This window comes from Scyliorhinus torazame, chromosome 6 (assembly GCF_047496885.1).
Source record: "Scyliorhinus torazame isolate Kashiwa2021f chromosome 6, sScyTor2.1, whole genome shotgun sequence".
NCBI lineage: Eukaryota > Metazoa > Chordata > Chondrichthyes > Carcharhiniformes > Scyliorhinidae > Scyliorhinus > Scyliorhinus torazame.
The window spans coordinates 267,318,691-267,342,278 of record NC_092712.1 but is presented as its reverse complement, the minus strand read 5'-3'; the positions used below and the strand labels follow the sequence as shown (position 1 = coordinate 267,342,278).

Genomic DNA, 23,588 nt, shown 5'->3' with positions numbered 1-23,588 from the left:
CTGCTACTTGATGCAGTCTTAACTAAAGAATACTCCAGACTCTGAAATAAGTTCAACGTATTTATTGAACTATTAACACAGTTGTCAAATGAGTTTGAATCTCTGTTAATCTAACTGTAGTAACTCAGTCTAACTGTACCAGCTTGCTCTAAACCACATGCTGGGGTGTGATGCTTCTGATCAACCCTGTCTAACTCTCTAGATGTCTGTCTGTGGAAAGAGGCAGGGTGTGAGTGCCTCATCCCTTTTATAGTGTTTATGTCATGCCCCCTTCTGGTGATTCCACCTCAGTGTCCTGACTGCCCATTGGTTGTGTCCTATTCGGAGTGGTCATTGGTTGCGTGTTTGCATATCATGACATTTCCCCCTTTTGTTTTGTAGATGTATATACATGTGAATGTGTCTGTCTAATGTGACTGACTGAGGAATACAGAACAGAACAAACAAAACAAATGCTCATCAGTCCAGTCTCTGAGGCTTGCGTCTGATCCTCATCGACCGCCGGAGAGGTGGTGGAGGGGATGACGGTGTCTTGACAGGCGAGTGGGAGGCACGACTGGTGGCCTCGTGGTTCAAGGTGGCTGGAGGTGGCAATTCAACATGTGGAAAAGGAGGGGAAAGTGGTTGTGGGCAAGCACCTTTTCAGAGTGCCCTTCGATTCCTTCACACAATGGAGCCATCAGCCATACGTATGACATAGGATCTGGGCTCTGCCTGTTGAACAATGACAGCCGGAGCAAACCACCCACTATCCGGTATCTTGATCCTGACCGTGTCTGCCAGAGATAGCACGTCCAGATCGGTGGCATGTGCGTCATAGCCCTGCTTCTGGCTGTCGCGAAGCTGCAGCATCGGGAGGTGATCAAGGTTGGGCAGGTGTATGGCTGGAAGTGTCGTCCGCAGGTCCCTGTTCATCAGCAGTTGAGCTGGCGACATGCCAGTGGACAAGGGAGTCGCCCGGTACGCAAGTAGTGCAAGGTGTATGTCGGAAGCGGAGTCTGAGGCCTTGCGGATGAGCTGCTTAACGATGTGCACCCCTTTTTCGACTTTGCCATTGGACTGCGGATAGAGCGGACTGGAGCTGACATGCCTGAAATTATAGCTCTTGGCAAACGTGGACCATTCTCGACTGTGGAAGCATGGGCCATTGTCGTTCATGACGGTGTTCGGGATGCCATGCCGTGAGAATGTCTCTTTACGCGCTTTGATGACGGTCCGTGAGGTGAGGTCTGGCAGCTTCAGCACCTCAGGATAATTCGACAAGTAATCGATGATTAAGATATAGTCATGACCATTCGCGTGGAATAGGTCAATGCCAACCTTGGATCACAGAGAGGTCTTTAGGTCATGTGGTTGGAGCGTCTCCTTGCTCTGCGCTGGTTGGAACCTCTGACAGGTTTCGCAGTTCAGGACCATGTCCGTGGTGTCCTGGTTGATGCCGGGCCAGTAGACAGCTTGCCGGGCTCTGCGTCTGCACTTTTCTACACCCAGGTGTCCCTCATGAATCTGCCGCAGCACCATGCTCTGGAGACATAGCCGGATGACTATCCTGTCCAGCTTGAGCAGGATGCCGTCGATCAGCGTCAGGTCGTCCTTGACTTTGTAGAATTGAGGGCATTGCCCTTTCTGCCAGCCATTGCTGAAATTGTGGATGACTCGCTGCAACAGGGAGTCTTTGGCCGTCTCTTCTCGGATGAGAACGATCTTCTCATCTGTTGCCGGCAGAGTGCTTGCACACAGTTGTACCTGCAATTCAATGTGCTGGATGGTCTCCAGTGGTTCACTGGGTGAGTTGACGGAGCGGGACAATGCATCGGCGATGATGAGCTCATTGCCAGGTGTGTACACCAAATTGAAATCGTACCTCCGGAGTTTGAGCAGAATTCTCTGCAAATGAGGCGTCAGGTCCTTTTGGTCGATGTGGACCAGAGGCCTATGATCCGTCTCAACAGTAAATGTTGGCAAGCCGTAGACATAATCATGAAATTTGAGGATGCCGGTGAGAAGACCTAAACACTCCTTCTCAATCTGCACATATCTGGTCTCAGTGGGTGTCATTGCCCGTGATGCGTATGCTACTGGTACCCAGGATGACGTGTTGTCTCTTTGAAGCAACACTGCCCCAATGCCATCCTGACTCGCATCTGTGGATATCTTGGTCTCTCGGTCTGGGTCAAAGAATGCAAGGACGGGTGCAGTGGTGAGCTTGGCTTTCAGCTCCAGCCACTCTGTTCGCTGCTCCGCCTTCCACTCAAAGGCGGTTGATTTTTTTCACCAGGTTGCGTAGGGCCGTGGTGTGTGTGGCCAAATTCGGGATGAACGTGCCAAGGAAATTGACCATTGCCAGGAAGCGCAGAACTGCCTTCTTGTCCTTGGGCACTTTCATTGCCTCGATGGCTTTAATTTTGTCTGTGTCCGGGCGCACACCTTGTTGCGAAATCTGATCGCCCAGGAACTTCAGCACTTGGACCTGTTTAGCTTGAGGCCATGTTCATGTACGCGTCGGAATACTTTCTTGAGTCGCGACACATGTTCCTCTGGGGTTGTGGACCAGATTATGATATCGTCAACGTAGACACGAACCCCTTCTATTCCCTCCATCATCTGTTCCATGATGCGATGGAAAATCTCTGACGTCGAGATGATGCCAAATGGCATTCGGTTGTAGCAGAATCTGCCAAAAGGCATGTTGAAGCTGCAGAGCCTTCTGCTGATCCTTCAAATTGGATTTGCCAAAATCCTTGGGATGTGTCCAATTTTGTGAAGAAGCGCGCGTGTGCCATCCCACTTGTGATTTCTTCCCTTTTCGGGATGGGGTAATATTCCCGCATAATGTTTTTGTTTAGGTCCTTGGGGTCAATGCGGATGCGGAGGTCCCCCGAAGGCTTCTTTACGCACACCAGTTGGTTGGTTCAGTGACCTTGGAAATGATGTCTTTTTGTTGTAGACTTGTGAGCTCTGCCTTCAGGCGCTCTCTTGGTGGAGCAGGGACACGTCGTGGTGCGTGGACCACTGGCTTGGCATCAGGCCGCAGTTGAATCTTGTACTCGTACGGCAGCGTGCCCATCCCACTAAATACATCTGGGTAAGGATGTCATCGATGCTGGCCTGAAGATCCGAATGGGACGGCGTCGTGGTGTAGACCTTTTGAATGAGATTCAGTTGCTTGCAGGCACACCTAGCAGGGACGCCCTGTCTGGTTTAACAATCTCGAAGCGGAAGCTTGCTTGTGTGTGTTGGCTGGATGGCAGATGGCAGGACCCCAGTGCCTTGATTGTGTTTCCATTGTAGTCCAGGAGTTTGCAGGCAGCTGGAAGGACCGTGGACTTCAAAATCAGGTTGGCGGAGGCACCTGGGCCCAGTTTGAACTGGATGGGGCAGTGGTTGACCTTCATCACTGCATGTCATTCGTCCTCGGAATCCACGGCCAGGATTGATTGGACTTGCGATGTGTCCGGTGTGGCATATTTGCACTTTGTAATAATGCCCACTCGGTAAGTGTTGTCCAGGTATTCATCATCTGGTTCCGTCGCACTGCCTGGATCAGAGTCATGCATTCGGTGTTGCACACTTCTGATGCGCCGCTGTCAGAATTGGGAGCGCTGGCTCCTGACTGGTGGTGCAGATCTGCACAGTGGTTTGGGTTCCCACAGTTTAAACAGCGTTTGCCTCTTGCGGGGCAGTTTAAAAAAAAATGGGCGGTGCCGCAGTTCGCACACGTCATGACGTCGGCATCATGACGCTCAGTGCGTCGTTGTGCGTGCGCGGTTCTCGGACATCTGCACCTGTGCAGTGCGGTTTTCGGCCGCTTCGTGTTCCCGATCGCATTGCGCATGCGTCGGGCCCCGGGCAGAGCACGCAAAATGGCCGCTTTCGTCAATGTGGAGGCGCAGCATCCGGGAGATGGCCTGAACACTCTTCACCTCGTGGGAGGCTTGTTTTTCACTTTCTGCCGTTTTGTACTGTGAATAGCGATTTTTAGAGTGTTCATGCACAGTACACGTTTCAATCGCGACTGGCAGGGTCATGTGCTTGATTTTCAACAATTGCTCTCGCAGAGGATCAGAGTGGACTCCAAAAATGATTTGGTCTCTGATCATAGAGTCAGTGATAGCGCCGAAGTTGCAGGATTGCGCTAACAGTCTAAGGTTAGTTAGATAGGAGTTGAAGGATTTGTCTTTACCTTGCATCCTCTGCTTGAAGATGTAGCGCTTGAAGGTTTTGTTGGTGTCCACCTCGCAGTGGCTGTCGAATTTGTCCAGGATGGTTTGGTACTGCCCTTCGGAAAAGTGAAAGGAGTTAAAGATCTCTATCGCAATGGCCACCCGCAGTGGTGAGTAGAAGAGCTATCTTCCGAGCATCGGTCACGCCATTGAGGTCGGATGCTTCCACGTATAGTTGAAATTTCTGCTTGAATGATCGCCAGTTGGCACTAGGATTGCTGGTGGTCCTGAGCTGATGAGGAGCCTGAATCTTGTCCATTGTGCCTGTATTCAGTAGCTGGTTGTCACGGATCTTGCTGAGTTAAACTAAATATATTGAACAGTCACTCCTGGTATCATGTTGTGTTATGCTGCTTCGGATAACACAGGCTGCTACTTGATGCAGTCTTAACTAAAGGATGCTCCAGACTCTGAAATGAGTTCAACGTGTTTATTGAACTATTAACACAGCTCTCAAATGAATTCGGCTCTCTGCTAATCTAACTGTAGTAACTCAGTCTAACTGTACCAGCTTGCTCTAAGCCATGTGCTGGGGTGTGATGCTGCTGATCAACCCTGTCTAACTCTCTAGATGTCTGTCTGTGGAAAGAGGCAGGGTGTGAGTGCCTCATCCCTTTTATAGTGTTTATGTCATGTCCCCTTGTGGTGATGCCACCTCTGAGTGTCCTGACTGTCCATTGGTTGTGTCCTATTCTGAGTGTTCATTGGTTGCATATCATGACAGCGAGCACTACTCCCATGTGGGCTCAGGTGAGTGAAGTGATCGGTGGGGTGGGGGTCATGCCATTGTAGTGCCAGCCTGACATCAGGGTAGTGCCTGATGCCAGGGTAGTGTCAGGGCTTGCTGGGGGTGCACCTGGGTGAACTGGTATTCTCGCTGTGCACTGGGGTAGACTTTAGAAATGGTGCCCGGGTCATCAGGTTCGGAGTTGCTGGCGCAATGGGCGAATCAGAGGATGCCCAGCCAGCGATATGTCGTGAAACACGGGACTTTATGTTTTTTTTCTCAGTCCCGTTCTATACAGCAGGGAAAGCCTCCATTGCCGTCGATGGCTCATCCTGCCTGATATTGGCCGTTGTGATTTCGAACAAAATCCTGGCCAGTAACTTAGCTCCACGGTACACAGGTTGAATCTTGAATGAATGACCATACACATGACTCCACTTTGTATCTTGCTATCTGATACAATTTACAGAGAAAACACCAGAAAGAAGCTGCCCTAATCAGCACTGTCAAGTAAAGGTACTCTCACTTCCGAGTCAGAATATGGGGCATGATTCTCCCCAAAATTTCTAAGTTCATTTGTGGCGGATTTTTCAGGGAGTTTCCAGCCGGCTCTGCCGGTGAGTTCCCCACTGCTATTCAATGACACTTAGGCCGCTCTCGGTTGAGCCCGATGCGGCCAGTAAATGCCGGGAGAGCCCTCTCGTGGACTTCCCAACATTCTTCGCACCTCGCAGGATTCACCCAAGTCCCGCGAGACGTTGGAATCTGAAACACACCCACAAGGGGTGTGACCAAATGATGTGCGCTGAAGCTAGTTTTAAACCGGCTTCGGCGAACTTAGCTGGTATCCACCGGCAACGCAGGATCCACCGGTCTCCACAGCGAGGCTGCAGCCGGACGCTGTTCAGCACTGGTCCACACAAACGTGGATCAGGCGGAACGGCACCTGGGGGTCTCCCAGGCCATCGGAGACACCAGGGTGGTCAGGGTAAGTGCAGGGTGGCTCCCTGTCCCTCCCTCTGGAATGCGGGCACCATGGCATTGCTCAGCTGGCACCTTGGCATCACCCCACCCTGGCACTGCCAAGGTGTCCAAATGGCACTGCCAAGCTGGCTGGAGCACTACCTGGGTTGCAGGGTGGCAATGCAAGGGTGCCCAAGTGCCAAGGTGGCACTGCCAAGGGCCAAGAGGCGCCATGCCCATGAAAGGAGAGTGAAGGAGGAATTGAAGGGTGGGGGTGTGCAGGACTGGTAAGTAGGAGTCTCTGGGAGGTTGGGGTGATGGGTGGGGGTCCTAGAAGGGAGGGGGTACTGTAAGGAGGTTTGGTGGTGGGCTGAAGAGAGGGGGACTCCCAGGGGAGCCGACCTTGGAGGAGAGCTCCGAGGATGCAACTGTTATAGTCGCGGCACAGCTGTCATCCCCACCCTCCAATAGTGCAGATACACAAACCTCGGTGGGTCATGTTAGTGGATAGGTCTCTGGGGCAGAATCTGGTGAGCACCACAGTGCTGATGATGCGCATCAAGTGGAGTGGAGGCAGGAACCCCAAGGTGAGACAGCAGTCGGAGGGCTGCTGGATCCCAGGACCAGTTGGGTCCCAGACTGATCCTGAGCCTGTGGCACAGAAGTACTCGGAGATGATTGAGACAATAAGGTGCAGCCGGGACATTAAGGGGGAGATGTCAGTGTCACTCCAGCAGGTCCATAGCTGATTGGAGGAGTCCCAGAGGCTATGGCCGCAGGCGATTGCGCCAACAATGCTTGGCACCGAGACCAACACTGCTAGGGTGGCCACCGCAGTGGAGAGCCTGGTGCATGACGTCCGCACCATTAGTGAAGGTATCCAAGGCGTTGCGCAGTCAGTGACGGCCATGGCTGAGGGTGTCGGCAGAATGTCCACCTCGTTACGTACGTCAACCTGTACCAGGCCGAGCTTGATGAGGTTTTGTGGGACATGTCCTGCTCTCAGATGGGCATGGCCGAGGCGCTGCAGAGCTAGTCCCAGTCACTGAGGAGCATCGCCGAGGGTGTCGATACTATGGGGTGGGGAACAGCCAGAGCTGGCAGAGCCAGATGATGCAGGGGCTCGAACCAGCTGCCCCTCCATCCCAAGGTGAACCCCAGGGCCCCATGAGTACTGATCGGAATGAGGGGTCGCTGAGTGGCGGGGGTGGGGGACTGGGGGTGCACAACCATTATGTTGTCTCTGTCACTTTCTTCCGCAATGCGATCTGACCTCCGATCCCTTGGCCCATCTCTCTAGGCATCTCCCCCTCTCCGTGGCACTCACCCACCCGCCGGCCATGGACATGTCCCCCACAGCAGTGTTCCATCCCCTGGCTGTTCGGATGTTGGCTGCTGTGTGTGTGGTGTCCAGGTATCAAGGAGTGATTGGAATTCTAAGCAATGACTCCCACATGCGACATGGCCCGCCCACCTACGGGAATCCACTTGCTCACATAACCACGATTGCCAATTCTCTAAAAGCAATAGCCTTCAGCTGCATGGCCAGAGGCATCGGCAGTCGGTGAGGGTTATGGGAGGACAGCCCCTCCCCCCGCCCCAAACCCCCTTACAGCAGCCCCTCCCTTCCAAGACACCCAATCAAACTCCCAGAGGCCCCTGCACTGACCCTGACCACCCAGCAGTCTCTGATAGCCGTTCTGCCTGGTCCATATTTTTGCGGACCAACACTGATTGGCACCCGGCTGCAGCCTCCCTGGGGAGGCCGGAGGATCGAGGGAGGTTGGTGTATCCCGGGTGAGCCGGAGGATCGAGGGAGGTTGGTGTAGCCCGGGTGAGTCAGTCTTAAGTAGGTTTCTTCCAGGTGCACCATTTGGTCTTGCCCCTTTTGGGCGGATTTCGAATCTGACGCCTCGCAGGACTTGGGTGAATCCGCGAGGCACGGAGACTGCCGGGAAGCATACGGGAGGGCTCTCCCAGGATTCTCCGGCCGCATTTTGCTCTCACGCGAACGCAACGAGGCCAGAGAATCACGCCACAAGAGTTCAAATCCCACCTGAGAGACTTGAGCACAAAATCCAAACTGACACTCCAGTGAGTACGGAGGGATTGCTGTGCTGTCTGAAGTGCTATGTTTTGAATCAGACGTTATACTGATTCTTCGTCTGCCCTTTGGTGCGGATGCAAAAGTTACCATGGCACAGTTTTCTTTTATAAATGCCCTGTTCCTCACATCTGTGTCAATTAAAGTTTGTGTATAATATCTTCCAGGTGCTACTCCAGGCTGCAATCATTCCCATTCTAAGCAAATTGTGTACTAGTAGTGGGGGAAGTATCTGTCAATCAAATGTGTTAACATATTTTTGATTGACATGGCAATCAAGAGTTATGGGCAAGGGGGCAGTGGCAGGCAAGAAAGTGGCATTGAAGTCAATATCAGAAAAAACATCTGATTGAATGTCAGAGCAGGCTTGAGGGCCAAATTACCTACTCCTGCTACTATTTCTTATGTGTAATCAATCTAGTGGTGTTGCCTATAGTTATCTCGCAGGCACCAGCCATCAACTAGTTCATGGCGGTCTAGCTCTCATCAATTTAAAATAAAATACATTGCATGAGAGAAATTGATGCCCATGAAGGCCTACGACACACCTATGTGGAAATGGAATTTCTTTGTGACGTGAGTGCTCTCAAAGCTGGCATTTGGCCAATCAACATTTTTGGTAATGAACAGAACCATAGTAAATGAGACTGAGCAAGAATCCTCATGGGTGGATTATAAATCAAAGAATGCAAATGAAGAACACCAAAAATCAAGTAACTAACGAATGCATTAAGGACTAGTTATTGGTGATTGTGATTACTAAGCGTATGATTCCCCCCTGCAAACCCACCTCCCCACAAAGGAACTTCTCTCTTAAAATGTATTCATTTTCAAGCCATGTGTCACTGACATGGAACAGAATTTTATTACCATTGAGAAGGTGGTAGTAGCCTTCTTCACTGCTGCAATCCACGTGGCACAGGTACTGTAACAGTGCTGTTAACTAGGGAGTTTCAGGACTTTGATCCAAAGATGAAGAAATGGCAATATATGTCCAAGCTGGAATGGTTTGTGACTCGGTAGAAAACTTGGGAGGTGATACTATTTCAATGCACTTGCTGCCCTTGTCCTTCCAGGTGGTGGTGGCTGGAGGTTTAGGAGGCGCTGTCAAAAGGTTTGGCAAGTTGTTGCAGTGTGTAATTGTTGTAGACAATTTGGGTTTAATAAGGACACCAAATTCTTGTATTACATTTATTGAAGTAACTTCACATTTCTTGTTAAAATTGAACATCAAATTAGTCTACTCGTGTAGCCTTGGCCTGTATGAAGGTACTTTATCTTAGTGCAGCACAGGGCATAGGTTAGTAAGTCAGTTATTAAGTGCAAGATAACATGAGTGCTCCCATAACTTGCATTTATTTAAACATTATTTCATAGAACGTAGGCATCACAGGCTAGGCCAGCATTTTTATTGTCCATCCCTAATTACACTTGAGAAGGTGGTGGTAAGCTGCTTTCTTGAACTGCTGCAGTGCCTGTGGTGTAGGTACACGCACAGTGCTGTGAGAGAGGGAGTTCCCAGATTTTGACCCAGCGACAGTGAAGGAACAGTGATGTAATTCCAAGTGAGGATGGTGTGTCCGGAGATTCCCACTTCAATTTATTTTTCAGTTTCCTATGGCTCACAATGAAAGAGTTCAAGTTGAATTATTGTGTATGCAGACAAATCCTGTATCTAATGCATAAATAGTTCCATGTATAAACAAAAGACAACAATCAGACTGTACAACTAAAACAAAAGTGTCCTTACAGGAGTGATTTTAAATATTTGAGCAAGACAGGACGCTATAAATATGAAAATTCTGAAGCAGCCAACATGTTGATAGCCTGTCTCAGCATATCAGCTCCTGAAACTGTAGTTATATACATACTCAACTATTTCAATACATCAAAAACAATGCTGCTCATGTCCCAATTTGCATCAAGTTCCATTTACCCATTATCGCTGATCTTGCTGACATAACACATTGGGCACAATTTCCCAGCGGTGTTGCGCTGCAACAGGAGTATAACGCAGTCGGTAAATGCCGGGAGAATCCTCACACGGGTTTCCCGACAGCCAGTATACCTCATGAAATCTACTCAGGTCTCATGAGGTGTCGTGATCAGAATCCTGCCCACGATGGGCGGGACCAAGCCTCGCAAGTCTAAGTAGGTTAAAGTCCCGTTAGGCATTCAGGGGCGAGATTCTCCGACCCCCCGCCGGGTCGGAGAATCGCCGGGGGCTGGCGTGAATCCCGTCCCCGCCGGTTGTCGAATTCTCCGGCGCCGGAGATTTGGCGAGGGCGGGAATCGCGCCGCGCCAGTTGGCGCCCCCCCCCCCGCGCTTCTCCGGCCCGGATGGGCAGAAGTCCCGCTGCTAGGATGCCTGTCCCGCCGGCGTGGATTAAACCACCTCTCTTACCGGCGGGACAAGGCGGCGCGGGCGGGCTCCGGGGTCCTGGGGCGATCTGGCCCCGGGGGGTGCCCCCACGGTGGCCTGGCCCGCGATCAGGGCCCACCGATCCGCGGGCGGGCCTGTGCCGTGGGGGCACTCTTTTCCTTCCGCCTTCGCCACGGTCTCCACCATGGCGGAGGCGGAAGAGACTCCCTCCACAGAGCATGCGCGGGGATGCAGTGAGCGGCCGCTAACGCTCCCGCGCATGCGCCGTCTGGCAATGTCATTTCCGCGCCAGCTGGCGGGGCACCAGAGGCCTTTTCCGCCAGCTGGCGGGGCGGAAATCAGTTCGCCGTGGGCCTAGCCCCTCAAGGTTAGGGCTGGGCGCCCCCAAGATGCGGAGGATTCCGCACCTTTGGGGCGGCGCGATGCCCGACTGATTTGAGCCGTCTTTGGCGCCGGTCGGCGGACATCGCGCCGATACCGGAGAATTTCGCCCTAGTACTGGTCCACATAAACATGGACCAAGCGGAACACACCCAGTGGGTCATCAGAGGCTCCTGGCTGGTCAGGGACAGCTGTGAACAGGGGAACCTTGGCACTGCCACTCTGGCACTGCCAAGGTGCCTGGGTAGCACTGCAAAGCCAGCAGGAACACTGCCAGGGTAGCAGTACCAGATTGCCAGGATCGCCAGACTGCCAATGGTCAGGGCCTGATGGGAGACTATGCCCATGAAAGGAGGGTGGAGGGGGATATCAGTTCTGGTATTTCACCTCTCTCTTCCTTCAGATGCTTTTAAAAATGCACCTTTTTGAACAAGCTTTTGATCATGGACGCAATCCACCGGGTTGCGCTTTCGCTTGAGTGCAGTGCAGCCGGTGAATTTCAGGAGAGCCCTCTCGTGGGCTTCCCTGAGTCTTCACGCCTCGTGGGATTCACCCATGTCCCGCGAGGCGTCGGAATCAGATTCCCGCCCACAAGAGGCGGGACCAAACGGAGCGCGCAGAAGCCAGTTTTAAACTGACTTTGGTGAACTTACCTGGTATCTACTGGCATCGCGCGATCCACCGGCCTTCCCTGCGAGGCTGCAGCCGGGCGTCGCTCAGTACTGGGCCACAAGAATGTGGACCAGGCGGAACGGGATCCGGGGGTCTCTCACGCCATGAGAGGCCCCTGCGTGGCTAGGGATAAAGCAGAGTAGCTCCCTGGCCCTCCCCCTGGATTGAGGGCGCCATGGCACTGCCACCCTGGCACTGCCAAACTGGTTGGAGAACTGCCTTGGTGGCAAGGTGGCAGTGCAAGGGTGTCCAGGTGCAAGGGTGGCACTGCCATGGATCAGGGCCCGAGGGGTGCCAAGTCGGGTGGTGGTGGGGATTGAAGGGTTGGGGTTTGCAGGGCAGGTAGGTAGGGACACCTGGGAAGTTGGGGGGGGGGTGGAGTGGGGGTTCTGGAAGGGAGCGGGTGCTGTAAGGGCACTGCCCACTCACCCTGGTCGCCCTGAGGGGTTATGAAGTTTGTTTTTGGCACTGCATGTGGCGACATCAGCCACAGCGTTGACTGCCTCTGCCCAGGCACAACTGACGGCAGTGCTGGCAGCCTCCTTCCCGGGCAGGGGTACAGGATTATCTGCCGCCCCTCCATGGCGTCCAGGAGGGTCTCCAGTTCCGCATCCATGAAACATGGTGCTGCTCTCCTTACAGCCATCTTGTTGCAGGCACCATCTGGGATGGTGTGTGTGGGGGTAGAATGATATATGCGCGACTGCGGCTTGTCAGCCTCCTTAATCACGGACCCGGCGAATCCTGCACCGTTTTTCATTAGAATTCATGGTGTTCCACGTGGTGCCGGTGCTAGCCCAGTAAGAGTAGCGGAACCGGTGTTGGTGTGGCGCCGATTGTTCTGTCGCGAAAGTCAACGGATACAACACTTAGGGCTGGATTCTCTGTAGCCCGATGCCAAAATCGTGATCGGCGACGGTTTGACGCCTGTCCGCCATGCTCCGCCCCCTCCAAACCGGCGTCATCAGGACACACACCGTTGGTGCATCATAGGACTGCCCACCCGCAATGCTCCACCTCTCCATGGGCCAGGTTCCCAATGGCGTGCCAGCTGCGGAAAGTTTCCAGCACCGCCACACTCGTCAGGGATCTGTGCCGCTGGCTGGGGGGCTTCTGCTCGGGTTGGTGGGGGGTGGGTTGTGGGGTTGCGGTTGGCGGGTTAGGGTTTGAGCATGGCTGCCGCCATGTTTTACAGCACGACCTAAAAGGTCCTGATGCACGACCACATGCGCAGCCAGGGGCGGCGATTCTTCGGCCGTTTTTGGCACGATCCACAGGCGATTCATGTGGCGCCAGTGTACAGTGTACACTGTACAGTGGCACCCCTCACTGGTACCAAAATCGGAGAGGGGTTCACGCCGATTTTCCTGTTGTGAAACTCCCGCAGATTCTCCTTTCACGTCGGCACTTGGCCTCAGGTACGGAGAGTCCAGGCCATGGTCTCCACAAAAGGGACACACTAAATCCAAGCTGAGAAGAATGAGCATTACATCTGATCTTGGGCTTGATCCAATGCTTGATCTTCACCAAAAGGCCCAGAAGCGATGGGACCTCTACAAACATATTCAATACAACTGCAGGTTGATGCATTTTGATGCGAGTTTCTTTATTATTGGTACAGTGCATAAGCATTCATCAAATCCACATCATCATGCATTTTACTAAAATGTTTATGTTAACATGGGTGGGAAGGGCGTGCTGGTGATGGATGGTACAAGGGCTCCTAAAAGTCCTGTATGTTCAAGTCCCAAGAATTCTTAATCCAGTTTTTGCTACGTGTCAACCCTTCCGTTTCCAGATCTCCCTCTGCTTCTACCAAAAGGCTTTATTTCCTCTCGGTGTCAAAACTAATTTAAAACAGACATGTGCTGGGTGTCAGGCAAAGTAACCATCAGCCAGTCAGCTGCAAGTGCCCAGTCAGGAACTTGTTGGGAGTTACCATGTAGGCAGCAGCCATCAGTGTCTCCTACTGGTTCACTAAAAGGCCCTGATGTGTAGAAATCAGAGCTTTGTGCCTGGGGCAGAGTAACAATTGAAGGCCCTGATGGAAAGAATAGTTAGGGCTTATCAGGCGACCGTGTACCGTCATCTGCGAAAGCCATAGCTTTACAGGATTACCTCAGCTGTTTGTGCCTGCAACAGCTGTTACCCATAGTTCACTAGACTGATTGCGGTGCTCACAGTAGCTGTCATTTAATTTGTTATTTGTAGAATTTTAGGAGGCCCCCAGAGGGGAGGACTGGACCTGATATGCTCTTCTTACATAAAGTAGTCAAGGCTATGTACCGCATCTAATACATTTGAATGTCAATTAAAACCATTTCTTCAGAATGATACATTGAAAAGCTGCCAAATATACAACCTGATGAATTGCTTTACACCACATTAGGTATCCAAGTTATTTACTTTCAACTGGCATTTACATTTTCTTCAAATGTCCCTCTGTAATCTCTCCCCTCCCGTGAATGGTTGGGAAGGTTTGGGTTATGTCTCCTTCATTGTCAGGGGAGACACACATAGTAAAGTTTTCCATCACCTCTTACTCCAACCCTGGTTATAAACCTAGAAGCGAGAGAGTTGTTGTATCAGGAAGCTCTTAGAGTAGATAATTGAGCCACTTCAGCTTCTAGGAGAGCCAATTTTCAAATTCATGAGATATGGCACCATAACCTGTCTGTAATATATAAATGTCTCTCATGTGGTCGTCAATATACTGGGTATCCTCAGCACTTTTCTCCTGTACATTAGTCAAACCCAGGATTCCATTCCAACACATTGGGTTCCCTCAGCAGTTAAATTCAGATCAACACCAAGATAGGTTTGGTGAATGGTGCACTGATTCTGCAGTTGTAGTAAGGCTGAGTTACAATGTTGGAGGTGTTATAATCTACAGTGTGAAATATAAACAGTGTGTAACAATTCACACAAGCGTATTTACATACTGTTTTTTCACTCTTAGGCAGAGGGTAGAATTTAACAGGTGGCAGGGTTTCCCGTCTGCCACTTGAAGACACTGCTCTGCAGCTATTTGAGGCTGAGAAGTGGAAGAAAGACTCACTTCAGAGAGCTGTCAGCAAATCTATTGGCCGACAGATTTGTAGTCCCAGCAGTGCCACCAGTGGTCAGTTTTGGAGCCCACAGGATCAGGTAAGCCTGGGGTCTCCCAGTGGGAGGGGAAGAGAAGGGAATGACATGGTGGGTGAACAGGGGTGTGGAGAGTCCTGATGGCAAGGGCAGGTGGGGAGCACCCAGGTGGAGCGGACGACCTGCCGGGCTTCCACCTTACCCTGAATTCTTACTCTCACCCCCGATGGCACAGAGAGCAGGAACAACTATTAGTTTGGTGAGCGACAAGTACCACCCCTGGTATGTGTTGAGAAAGTACGGTACAATTGGGTTCAGTGCCCTAAGCTAGGCCTGGACAATGGGGCCCTGATCAACATTCCAAATTGGAGACCCTATTAGAATGGATAGGTGTGCACAAACTGAACTTCATAGCTCTACTTACTGCGATTCCCCATCTAGGCTCAGGATTAAGGAGGACTACATGGAGGGAGGGTTTGGGGGGGGGGGGGGGGGGGGGGATGGGGGAATGGGATTAGGCAGGGCTACTAGAGCCTGTGGAAATGCTCTGCAGCACATACAATATCATAATAAAATAATAAGATGGAGGAAAATAAGAAAGATAACATTTGCAATAATATATCACCTTTCACAATGTCAGGATGTTCCAAAGCACTGTGTAACCAAGGATGTACTTCTGAAATGTAGTCATTGTTGTAATGTAGGGAATGAGTCAACCAATTTGCACACAGCAAGCTCCCATAAACAATAATGAGATTAGTTTAATCTGTTTTAATGATGTTGGCTGTGGGATAATTATTGGCCAAGGCACCGGGAAGAACTTTCCTGTTCTTCTTTGAAAGAGTGCCATGGGACTTTACACATCCACCAACAGAGCAGATGGGGCCTCGGTTTAATGTCTGATCTAAACGACAGCACCTTCTACCTTGGTACGGCACTGGAGTGTTGACTTGCATAATGTGTTCAGGTGTCTGGAATGGAAGTTGAACACATGACCTCTTGAAGTAGAATGAGAGTGCTATCACATTGCCAAGGCTGACGCCCTGTACAAATACAATTTAAAAACCTGGGCTGGGATTCTCCCCTACCCGGCGGGGCAGGGGAATCCGGCGTAATGGAGTGGCGGGAACCACTCCGGCGTCGCGCCGCCCCAATCCGCACCTTTTGGGGCCAAGCCCTCACCTTGAGGGGCTAGGCCCGCGCCGGAGTGATTTCCGCCCCGCCGGCTGGTGGGAAAGGCCTTTGGTGCCACGCCAGACGGCGCCGAAAGGACTTCGCTGGGCATGCGCAGTGGAGGGGGTCTCTTCCGCCTCCGCCATAGTGGAGACCATGGCGAAGGCAGAAGAAAAAGAGTGCCCCCACGGCACAGGCCCGCCCACCGATTGGTGGGCCCCGATCGCGGGCAACGCCACCGTGGGGGCACCCCCCAGGGCCAGATCGCCCCGCGCCCCCCCAGGACCCCGCCCGCACCCGCCGGTAAGGTAGGTGGTTCAAACCACGCCGGCTGGCTAGGGTTGACAGCAGCGGGACTTCGGCCCATCGCGGGCTGGAGAATTGCCGGGGGGAGCCCGCCGACCGGCGCGATTCCTGCCCCTGCCGATTCTCTGGTGGCGGAGAATTCGGGACACGGCGGGGGCGAGATTCACGGCAGCCCCCGGCGATTCTCCGACCCGGCGGGGGGTCGGAGAATTGCGCGCCAGATATTGAAATTTTACTGCAAACATTTCAGAAGATACAAAAATAATTGGAAAATGCGACAAGGATTAAACATTTGGGGATATTTCCTGAATGCAGAATGGCAGTCAATGGGAACTACTACCTGTATAAGGAGATACCCATAGGGAATCACAGGTTTAATATCATAATCTGTACAACATAACCAGCAAGGATGTTAGTTTATCAAATGCCACCTCTCTGGGGAATGATCCAAGTGGGTTTTCGTACATGGAGCTTTTACACAGATACTTTGACCCTTTTGGAAACTATGGGGAGGCATTCTCCATCGGCGGATCCTCCGCTCCGCCAGCAGTGCAGCTATGCCCTCGGGTTTCCCGGCAGTGTGGGGTGGCCACAATGGGAAATTCAGTGGCAGCTGCCGGAACGGAGAATCCCGTTGCTGGCGAGGACGCGCCGTGCAGGAAAACGCGCCTGGTTGTCCTGAGGATCCTGCCCATTGGCTTTCAGGAGAAGCAGAGGCTAGGATTTTCCGGCCTCAGCCTGACGAGTCATTCAAAAGTCCGGAAGATCCTGCCAGTGGGAGGGGCTGGAAAATTCCAGCCAGGGACTCGGCTCTTTACCCAACAGACTCACTGAGCAGGTGTACAGCTACATTAAACACAAGCCTTTTGTTCGGGCATTTCTTCACTGAAAACAAAATGAAGTGAGTACCCACTCACTGTCCCATTATAAGACCACCTGTTTCAATTGAACACAGCAGCCAGTGACATACAACCCTTGCAAGTTAACAGCTGAACAGCAGCCGACTACTTTTTTGGGGCTGCAAATGGTCTTTGGAGAGTGAACAAAGAATTGCTCAGTAGGAATTATTTACTAAGAACATAAACATTTCATCAGCGTCTGTTGTGTATTGTCAACTCCCCAGGTGCCCATAACCACGACATTAACTCTACACAATTAACAATATCCAGCCAGTCACATGAACCTCCTTGACACAGGCTTCTGTTTGGCTGTATTTTTACAGTATTTTGACTGTTTTATTCAAATATACTTGCACAAGATGAATGTTCACTAAAATAAATCAGAATCAGGAAACTGAGAAATAAAAATTAAAGAATGACAAAATGAAGGAAGAGGAGACAAAGAAAAAGAGGAAGTGAAGAAGACTTAAATTTATATATCACCATTTCTCATGTTTTCTAAAGGTTCGCCAACTATATGATCTCAACACTTCTTAATATTCTGCTATTTCAATGTCATACTTCGCAGATTTTATGGATGGGAGTAGATTATAACATAGGAAGGGATATTTTACATTGTCCTACAGGTGATGTTTCAATAATGATGAAGTAAACAGATAATTTGTTACATCTTCCAGTCCTAGATCTCAAAGAAGGGAGGTCAGTTTGAAATTAAATAGCTGGCTCAGCAATCACCAGCAAGAGACAGATGTACATTTATGTAGGACCTTTCACGCTCTCAGTATGTCCCAAAGCTCTTCGTCAGCAACAAACCGCTTATGAAACAGGTACTGTCGAAAAACATCGCAGCCAATTTCGGTGATGGCCAGATTCAACAAATAGCACGGAAATGAGAGGCAGGTTAATCTGTTTTGGCGGTATGAGTTGGGATGGATATTGGCCAGGACATCAAGAGATTTTAATGCCCTTATTTGAAGTCCTGCCACCAGACAGGCAGGTGTTATGGGCGCTAATCTCCGCCCCCCCCCCCCCCCCCCCCCCCGGTGGGAGAATCGCCGGGGCAGCGAGCGACTCGCGCCACGCCGCCCCGACCCCCGCAGGAAATTCTCCCACCTCCTGGAAACCAGCGGCGCACGATTTGCACCGGGCCGCGCGGAGAACCGGCGAGCGGCGATTCTCTGGCCGGATGGGCCGAGCGGTCGCTATGACGCAAAAGGTTCCCGCCGGCGCCGTCAACCCCTGGTCGCTGCTGGCGGGAACTCTGAGGGAACGTTGGGGGGGGGGGGGGGGGCTGTGTGTGTGGGGGGGGGGGGGGGGGGGGGGCTCCTTCACCGGGGTGGCCTCCGATGGGGTCTGGCCCGTGATCGGGGCCCACCAGTTGGCAGGCCGGCCTCTCCCCCGCCCGGCCTACCTCCTTCCGCCCGCGGCCCCAGAACACCGGCTCCATGTTGGTGAGGGGCCGGCGTGCGTAAGACGTTCCCCGCGCATGCGCAGGATGGCGCGGCCCAACTGCGCATGCGCAGGATTCGGCTGCCCCAAATGCGCATGCACGGGTTGGCGCCGCACCCATTTGGCGCCACGTAAGGGCCATGGGGCGGCGTGAACCGCTCCAGCGCCGTGCTGGCCCCCAAAGGTTGTGTCCGGCCCTTACGATGGCGTTCACGACGGCGCGAACACTTGGCCTCAATATCGGAGAATTGCCCCCTATGTGTCTCCTCCAAACAACAATACATCACTCCCTCAATTTTACATAGAAGTGTCAGCATAGACTATGTTGCTCAAGTGCTGGACTGGAGTATGGACCTCCCATTTTCTGATTCAGGAATGAGGGTGCTATTAATTGAGTCAAGCTAACAAGATGGGTGCAGCATGATGGTGCAGTGGTTAGCACTGCTGCCTCACGGCACCGAGGTCCCAAGTTCAATGTGGGTCACTGTCCGTGGGGAGTTTGCGCATTCTCCCCGTGTTTGCGTGGGTTTCGCTCCCACAACCCCAAGACGTGCAAGATAGGTGGACTGGTCACCTGGGCTAAATTATCCCTTAATTGGAAAAAATGAATTGGGTACTTTAAATTTAAAATAACGCAAACAAATTGGGCAAGTGCCAGAAATAAAAGGCTCCTTCATGGTATTTTTCTCATTGATTTTCTTTTCAACTGTACCTTAGACAGGATCAGGCAGAACATAACTAATAAGAACAGAAAATATTGGTAATAACATGTAGATTAATCAGCTGCTGGACAACACACTGCATTTCCTGTTTCTGTTCTTGCTACCCAGGCACCTTGGCAGTGCCAGAGTGGCAGTGCCAAGGTTCCCCTGTTCAAGGCTGTCCCTGACCAGCCAGGAGCCTCTGATGACCCACTGGGTGTGTTCCACTTTGTCCATGTTTATGTGGACCAGTACTAAGGCGAAATTCTCCGGTATCGGCGCGATGTCCGCCGACTGGCGCCCAAAACGGCGCAAATCAGTCGGGCATCGCGCTGCCCCAAAGGTGCGGAATGCTCTGCATCTTGGGGGGCCGAGCCCCAACCTTAAGGGGCTAGGCCCGCGCCGGACTAATTTCCGGCCCGCCAGCTGGCGGAAAAGGCATTTGGTGCCCTGCCAGCTGGCGCGGAAATGAGATCTCCGGGCGGCGCATGCGCGGGAGGGTTAGCAGCCACTCACGGCATCCCCGCGCATGCGCAGTGGAGGGAGTCTCTTCTGCCTCTGCCATGGTGGAGACCGTGGCGAAGGCGGAAGGAAAAGAGTGCCCCCACGGCACAGGCCCACCCGCGGATCGGTGGGCCCCGATCGCAGGGGGCACCCCCCGGGGCCAGATCGCCCCGCGCCCCCCCCAGGACCCCGGAGCCCGCCCGCACCGCCTTGTCCCGCCTGTAAGGTAGGTGGTTTAATCTACGCCGGCGGGACAGGCATTTTAGCTGCGGGACTTCGGCCCATCCGGACCGGAGAATCGCGGGGGGGGGGGGGGCCGCCAACCGGCGTGAATCCCTCCCCCGCCGAATCTCCGGTGGTGGAGAATTCGGCAACCGGCGGGGGCGGGATTCACGCCAGCCCCCGGCGATTCTCCGACCCGGCGGGGGTCGGAGAATCTCGGCCCATTTCTTTTTCCCAGTTGTTGTGATGCTCCCAATGCCAACGAGAATTGTTTCACATTACTACATCGGTTGACAAGCTAATATACCCTTTGTAGCAGTGAGCAAAATTGGAAAGGGAAGTTACACTGATTTGCTTATCTTTCAAGTTCTATTGTTAATGGGATTTCATTACATCAGCTGTTTGCTTTACTGAGGCAATTCAGGAAATTCCAAATTATAAAACTTTGTGCATTACCCTCAGGGAACAGCGGCTCCGACACCAGTTTGCATTGTCTGCCGCTTACATAAAGAGCTATCTTTAGTCCCATGGATCGAGCAACAAGAACAATTCAGAACGGTTCGGCTCAGGTCTGTTCAACTTAAAGAATCATATACGCACACACACAGTCATATAAAGCTTTGTACAGTACAGTGAAGAATTATTCCATGAGGTTCTGAAAATTGCAACCCTTGATCTATCTTTTTGTTATTACAGGACATGATTTTGCAGGTCATTTCTAGTTCTATCCTGACTTCTGAACGAGACACCCAAATTTAAATCCCTGGGTTTAATGCATCCTTCAAATACTTCCTTGGAGTTCCAAATTCGGGGAAATAAAGCAAGTCCTTAGTTGGTGCTATTCCCACATTTCTCAGTCAGAATTATTAAGACCTTGGGGGCGAATCTCCCAAATGGAGCCCAAGCGTTCACGCCGTCGCGTTTCACGACGGCGCGAGTCGGGCCCGGGTACAACCTATTCTGTCCCCCACAGGGGGCCAGCACGGCGCTGGAGCGGCTCATGCCGCTCCAGCCTCCTTTGCCGGTGGCAAATGGGTGCCGCGCCAACCCGCGCATGCGCAATTGGGCCACGCCAACCTGCGCATGTGTGGGGGACTTCTTTAGCACGCTGGCCCCGACTCAACATGGCATCGATGTTCAGGGACCGGCCGCGCAGGGAAGTAGGCCCGGGGAGGGAGAGGCCGGCCCGCCGATCGGTAGGCCCCGATCATGGGCCAGACCCCATCGGAGGGCCCCCGGTAAAGGAGCCCCCCTCCACCACCACTGGCTGCCCCCGACCGTTTGCGCAGAGTTCCCGCCGGCAGCGACCGGGGTGAACGGCGCCAGCGGGTCTCTGTCATATCCGCGCAGCCGCTCGGCCCATCCGAGCCGGAGAATCGGTGACCCCACTGATTCCAGCGGCTCGCGCCGTGCCAAACGTGCTGGCGCAAATGGCGCCGATTCTCCACACCTCGGAGAATTGCCTGCCGGAGTCGGGGCATCGTGGCGCAGTTGCGGTGATTCACCGGCCCGGGGCTCGGAGAATCGCCCCCCTTAAGTGAAGACTGAAGTCCGAAACTGTGTACATGAAAATATATTGATGTTAATCCAAATATAAAGAGTAAAATCCTGAAAATACTGGAAATCTAAGTGAAAAATACAATATGAAGGGCGGCACGGTGGTGCAGAGGTTAGCACTGCTGCCTCACTGGGCCGAGGACCCGGGTTCGATCCAGGCCACGGGTCACTGTTCGTGTGAAGTTTGCACATTCTCCCAGTATCTGCGTTGTGCAGGGTAGGTGATTGGCCACGCTAAATTGACCCTTATTTGGAACAAAAAAGAAAAATACAATATGATCAGTCGTGGGGGTGAAACTGGATAACCCCAGAAAGCAGGAACAGGGTTTGCAATGTGTGAATAATTTGTACTCATTCACTACAATGCACACAGAATGATAAATTCGGGTTCTGAGCTGTTTTAAATGATTACTGCATGCAGCCAGCACCCTGTATGCTGTTCATTGGCTGCATACAGTGTGCTCGATGTCCCGAGTACTTAGAACTACTTAAAGCCAGCCTGCTTTAAAGGGAAGGTGCATTGTGGCTGGAATAGAAGCAAGGAGAGTTTTAAAAGTGGAAAAAGGAAGAATTGCATTTATATGGTGCCTTTCACAACCACAGGATGTCCCAAAGCATTTTACAAATAAGTACTTTAAAATGTAGTCACTTTGTAATGTATAAAACACTCAGCAAGCACCCACAAAAAGAAATGGGACAAGGGTTAGATAATCTGTTTTTTGTGATGTTGATTGAAGGATAAATATTAGCCAGGACACCTAGAATCGTCCCCTATGGTCTTTTTCAAAATAGGGCCATGGGATCCTTTCACATACATCAAGTGGGTGGGCCTCTGTTTAACGTTTGATCCGAAAGCTGGCAACAGTGGCAGTGCAGCGCTCCCTCAGAACTGGGCTCTTTTGATCATGTCCTGGAATGGGCCTTGAACCCATAATTTTATGACTCAGAGCTGAGAGCGCTACCAAATGGCCACGGGACAAAGTTAACAATGGCTGACTATGGTAGACACCGTGCACCAAGTTCTTGGTCACTGTGCCGGAGGTCTTGATAGAAGAGATGCAACATATGCAACAGTATGTCCTCTATACTCATGGAGTCAGAAGGCCCTCCAGCAGGCAGTGGGAAGAAATAGCTATTGAGGTCAATGCCAGGTGCATAGCTGTAAGGTCAGTAAATTTATCTTCAATGCCATATCCTACTAACTGCACCACTTGACTCATCCACTGATCAATTCACTACATCTCCATCACCATTCTTCAAGTGGAGAAACAAAAGGAAGAGGCACCGTCACTCGCACAGATGTAGCTACCAATTTGGTATTAATACTGTGCATATTTTAACAGGACAGTATAGAGGTGGGATCTGCATGTGATGAGAAACCAGAAAGAGTAGGACAGGTGCCAACTCACCAGAGGATTCAGTTATACACTACTTCTACTTCAAAGGACTCAGATGAGGTTTTTGAATAGCCAGACTACAGAAGCTTCTGTACATACCCAAATTCTTGGTGCACTGGAAATCCTGCCAGAAAGCATGCAACTAATATCAAAGAGCATTGAAAAGCCATCAACTTGTCAAAGGGCTTCACAGAGAGCAGTGTGGAATGGATGCTCGCCTTCACCTGTGGAGCCAATCATGATGTGATGTCTGAAGGTCGATGTCTCATGTTCCATTACAGCAGAATAGCTTCCACCAAAAATTGTGTACAGCAGTGCAAAGACAGGACCCAGGATGGAGTGTGGAACTCGATATTGGCAACACCAGTGTCAAATCAGTGTTGTACACTAAGTGGCGCATGATCTTGCTCCACTGCCTGGTGGGAGCGGTTATAGAACATAGAACATTCCAGCGCAGTACAGGCCCTTCGGTTAGGTACATGTGCACAAACTCCTTCAATAATATGATGACCAGTGTACTTCACATCAGGAGTATGCTCCTAAATTCAAGTGCTACAGAACTCAATTTCGCTCGCACTGTCTATAAAGTGAATCAAGAGATTAAGCATTTTGGGCGTAGATCCATAATACAATCCATAAATAGTGTGAATAGAAAAAAAGAGAAAATCTCAATTTTTCTTTTGATTGATACATCTGCTGACCCACTATAATCAGTGCTGACTTTGAGTCAGAGAATATACTAAAATATGAGAAGGGCAGCAAGGAAGAAATGTAATGCTTACAGGGAGAGCCGGACTTTCAATACATTACAGATTGATACAGTGGCTAGTTCAGTTTTTGGCA

General features: G+C 51.6%; 1 protein-coding gene across 2 annotated transcripts in view; it reads right to left on the bottom strand.

Moving 5' to 3' along the window:
* The window catches only part of cap2 (cyclase associated actin cytoskeleton regulatory protein 2), a 354,457-nt gene that overhangs the window by 60,001 nt on the left and 270,868 nt on the right, over positions 1 to 23,588 (bottom strand). The gene's annotated exons all lie outside the window — the stretch shown is intronic.